This window comes from Planococcus citri, chromosome 3, assembly GCF_950023065.1.
Source record: "Planococcus citri chromosome 3, ihPlaCitr1.1, whole genome shotgun sequence".
Classification (NCBI taxonomy): domain Eukaryota; kingdom Metazoa; phylum Arthropoda; class Insecta; order Hemiptera; family Pseudococcidae; genus Planococcus; species Planococcus citri.
This window is the reverse complement of record NC_088679.1, coordinates 68,632,228-68,637,082: the sequence shown is the minus strand read 5'-3', so window position 1 is coordinate 68,637,082 and position 4,855 is coordinate 68,632,228. Positions and strand designations below refer to the sequence as shown.

The 4,855-nt window shown below is 33.3% G+C and overlaps 1 long non-coding RNA gene across 1 annotated transcript; it reads left to right on the top strand.

Moving 5' to 3' along the window:
• Nucleotides 1-1,759: 1,759 nt before the first annotated feature.
• On the top strand, nt 1,760-4,166 carry LOC135839606 (uncharacterized). Its single transcript, XR_010557624.1, has 3 exons — nt 1,760-1,858; nt 3,683-3,882; nt 3,964-4,166. It is a non-coding gene; the product is annotated as an uncharacterized LOC135839606 (long non-coding RNA).
• Nucleotides 4,167-4,855: the final 689 nt, after the last annotated feature.

Here is a 4,855-nt window from a genome sequence, read left to right as displayed (position 1 = left end):
GAATGCATTGCACGAGTATATAGCTTCGAGGTGTAAGCAGGCATATACTAAGAGTGTATAACAAAGTCGCGTGATACGTGTCAACATATTAGTGGAAAAATTCGACGTCGTATTTGACGAACAACTTGTTCGTGTATTCGCCATTCCAAGAAGTTAACTGGTCTGGACAACTAATTTATAACTGGTGACACTTTAGAAAGATATAAATGGTAGAACATAAGTCATTTGTTACTGAACCTTTGTCTTTGACGTTGGATTAACATATTGCAAATATTCAGTTAAAGGATTTAAAAGCAAAAACACTGCTACCGGAGCTTGATACGCAGATACACGAATTACCACTACTCTCGAGGTACCCTTACCTGCCTACCCATACCTTGTAAATACCTGACCGTTAAATCATCTCGAAGTCGGTAGCAGTCGATTTGAATGTGTAGGAAAAGAAAACATACTCGTGCAAGAAACCCTTTTAGCATCGAGACTAAATTAAGGTCAACCCGTTAAATCTGAGAAACTAACTGAATCTCACTCGACTGTACCTAACCTACGAGTATGATTCCGATTTGTCTGCTGTGTTTACTTCGTGACGCATAGTAAGTTTACAGGTTGTCCAGTTGACCACCTAACGGTGTTGGGGTTTAACGTCTGTGTGGCATTAAAAAGGGATGGGAGGACCTCCGAAGTGAACGATTCTTGGGATCTGCAATAGCAATACGACACCTGTATGAAAAGGGTAATATATTTTTATTGGTGTATTGTAATGCTTATGCTTCCTTCCTGGTACTGCAGGATTGTTTTGTTTTGTTTTTTTCAACAACAAAAAAAAAGGGTTACGAATTATTGCGACAGTGGTAGTGGTGGTAGAAGTTGTCGTGTTTTTGTTTCGCTTTCGTTTTTTTTCTACCCATGGAAACGTTTAACTTTACCTGGTTGTTTACTTTTTCATAATACGTATTTTTAAAAAAAGTATGAAATGAGGAATTCTTCGAGAACCAAAATTTTGAGAAAATGTTCTAGATACTAAAGTAAATAAAAATGAAAAAAAATGTATTTCATAGACTGGAATGAACGATTTGCATGTGAAAGAGCTTGGATGAAGGCGTCAGAATTACGTAATGTAATTCATGAAAATTATCTCACGTTTTTTGGTTTTACGGAGACAAAATTATACGTTTTTTTAGGAGGGAGAATGAGTGAGAAAATGCAGTGGCGTAGTCAGGATTTTCTCAAGGAGAGGGCAAAACTAGATTTTTAGGTATGAAAAATCGAAATGAGGGGTAATTTTCTGGAAACTTATCGTGATGTGTGGTGATTTCATGAAAATGAAGGCAAAATTACTGCTCGAGCAAAGCGAGAGCGAAAATTTTTAGAAAAAATGGGTCCAAACAACAAAAAAACGTCCATTTTTGCATGTTTTCTTTCAAATTTCCGCTCGCAAGGGGGGGCCATGGCCCCCTTCGCCCCCCTTGGCTACGCCACTGAAATCGATTGCTCCTCCAGTTTTTACCGACTCAATTCCTTCTACTGATTCTGCAAAATTGATTCATTCCTCACCTGCGAAGTATGATACTGTCGGTGCTGTACCTGAGAAACTTGCCAAACCTTTACAATTGGACAAAATACTTCTAGTGTAGCTTTGGAACTGATCGCTAGTGTAAGTTCGCATTGGTCTTGTTCTGCGATAAAGTATAGACGAGGCTTAATATGTATAGGTGTACCACATAATATTCTCATTCTTTTATTGTTGTATATGATCTGCATATTATAGGATACTGCGAACGCTGAAAATGATTCATCTGACAGTGCTAATAATGCTCCTGAACTAGCTGACGAAAGAATTGCGGATCTTGAAAGTATTGTAAGTGTTCAATTATCCAAGTATTATTTGATGGATATTTTTCAGTAAATTTTGGTACATTGAAATTATTCCTAGGATCTGTATCAAAACACCCTCACTTTGTCATCGCAATATTTTTAGTTTCATCATAGGATATGCAGCTGAGTTTTTCAATTGAAGTAAACTGTTACTGATGTAAAAAACTGCTGGCATATTTTGTAAATATTTATAATTCCCAATAAGCTAGATACTTACTGTTTTCTAAGAATTCGAACTATGGCTGAGGTACCTCTCTAAGAATTGAAAAACCAAAAAAAAAAAAAACAACAAATCGGAGCCACGTGTGAACAAAGTGCGGGGGATTTGAATTGCGCATTAATTTTGAATCAGCTTCAGAACCAAAATTAAATTGTAAACATTGAATCGTATTCACACTTCAAACTAAGTCGCGTTGTCGCGATTCTTTTTTTTGCAATTCACCAATTTTTTAAACTTTGTGCTTTTTTTGTTCATTTTCTTTTCAATCCTGGCTACGAACATGAGTAGGTAAGGTACAGAACTACAAGTTTCATTTTTCGATTTTTTTAAATGATTGTTTTCATGTTATTTAAACCCTTTTCAAAACTTCATCACATGTATTGTTTCACAAATTTCGTAATATTCTGTGATTTTCAGTTTATTCAATACTTTTAATAGGTACCTATAGGTAGTGTTTAAGAAAATGAGCGAGCGTCAAAACTAAAGTTTTTTATTTTTTGACCTTTTTTTTTATCAATTTTAAATTTTAAATTCGTTTTTCATTTTTTTCAAGCTGCTTTTAGCAAGATTTTATGCAATTTTTCCTAAATGTAAATTTTGCTTATTATTTCATCTTTGAAGACATTTTTTCCGTTTATTGTACTTATAGCCACGTAATCTTTATTGGTTGGTCATGCGTTTTTTTCGTTCAATTTGTTATTCAAGATCTATAATATACCAAAATGAATCGAGAGCGCATTGAATCCGATTCATTTGAAAACTGCATCACAGAATGATTTCGAATCTGTTTACAATTTTTAGGTAGGTAAATCACCAACTGAATCTGTTTCATGTTTCATGTGAATCGCCAATCTCTGCATGTGAGAATAGGTACATGTGTACTGTGTACTGGTTACAAGCGGTACATAGCCTTGGAAAATAGGTATTAGAATAGGTGATATACCTACGCTTTGTTTCACATTGTGATTGACTGAGTAGTTGTTTTTGATTTCAACAAATATTCTGTTTCTTTCTTTATTATTATTTTTTTAAAAAAATGAAAATTGTATACATTTTAGCAAGATCCATGTCTTTTATCTGGTTTCATGGGAGAGGAGAGGAGAGGAGGGAGGATCCATTTCAACTAGAGCTGATGCCCTCTCCAAATTGAAAAAAGTGTTGCAAAACGAAATTATTTTCATTTCGTTTTTCATACAGTTATGTGAAATGGAAAGGCAATTTGTTTCATTTCGTTCTCATTATGCCTCAGATTTTTTAACGTTTTGCCATACGAGGGTTTATAATACTGAGTATGAAAAACCAAAAAAATTGGTGAAACAAAACGAAAAAAGGTGATACGAAAAAGAAGGTAAAACAAAATAAAAACAAAAAAAAGGGAGAAAAAATACGTTTTGATCGCAAAATGTCCAGGAGAATTTGTTTTTATAACGTTATTTTTAAACCGTTTCGTTTCCCTCATGGTTATTATCTTGTCCCATATTTCGTTTTATTTTGCATTTTTATAACATTTTACAAAAAAATTAAAAAACAAATTTTGAAAAATCGTTAGAAAATTAGAAATTATTTAAGCATTTTATTATTTTCTAGGGTCTGACTCGATGCAGCAGGGTATCCATCAGCAAATTTATTTGCGATGTAATGCACCCTGCAATCAAATTATTCACGCCTCAGGAACTTCAGGACTCCACATTGACCGGAAAGAAAGCTAAATGCTTCAATAAAATAGAGGAAGCCGTCAGCCGTGGTTAAACAACAGTTGGATCCTATTAGAGTCGAGTATATGTTGAGTAAGTTGCATGAAAAATTATTGATTTTATGGTACATATGTACGGTGACCAAAATGTTATGATTTATTTTTGATTTTGCAGAGAAGGTCAACGAATATTTCTGTAAACTGGTGCCAAATGAGGTGGAACGTGTAAAACAGTTTAAAACGGCGATCAAACGACGAAAGCTTAATAATGCGTCCAAGCCAATGAAGTAGTTTGGAAATATAATTTAGATATCTATTAAATATTTATATCGTTTAAAGTTCCTATATTATATGTTAGGTTGACTATAAATTTTTAACTCTGGCTTGAAGTAGTTTGGAAATATACTGTAAATTTTAAACTTATTTATAAATATATTCCCTCGCGGAAAAAATAGTACTTTTTGAATAGTAGTTTTCAAGTAGTATTTTTTACTCCGTTAAAAAACTACTACTTGAAAACTACTATTCAAAAAGTACTATTTTTTGTTCCGCGAGGGATGTAAATTCAATAAATACTTTTTAATTTGTAGTGATAGTGATGTTTGAATAAGTTCTTTCTTCACCACATAATTTTGACTATACTCAACTATCATGACTAGGAAAAATCTAACCGCGTTGGTAGGGAATTATTATCTTTATCAATTACCACAGTTGTGATAATTTGAACTACATATAGCAAAGTTTCCAATTTTTAGCTTATGTGATATATATTTGAGCTTAGCATTTTCAACAATTTTAAAATCTTTTTTTTTTTTACTAATAGGTTTTGCCTTCTTTCAACATTATAGCTTTTCTTATAGCAATTTGAAGTGCTTTTCTACATATATTTGCAATTTAATTAAGATGGGCATTATTAGGTATGTATCTATGAATACACGTACCTAGTACCTTGTGGTGCCCGGGTCTTTTATGGTAATTGTGGTGCCCGCGTACATAGAGGATCATATATATATGTATGATAAAGGTGTTTTGGAGCAGTTTATTTTTTTTGCGGTTTTTAGTCATAG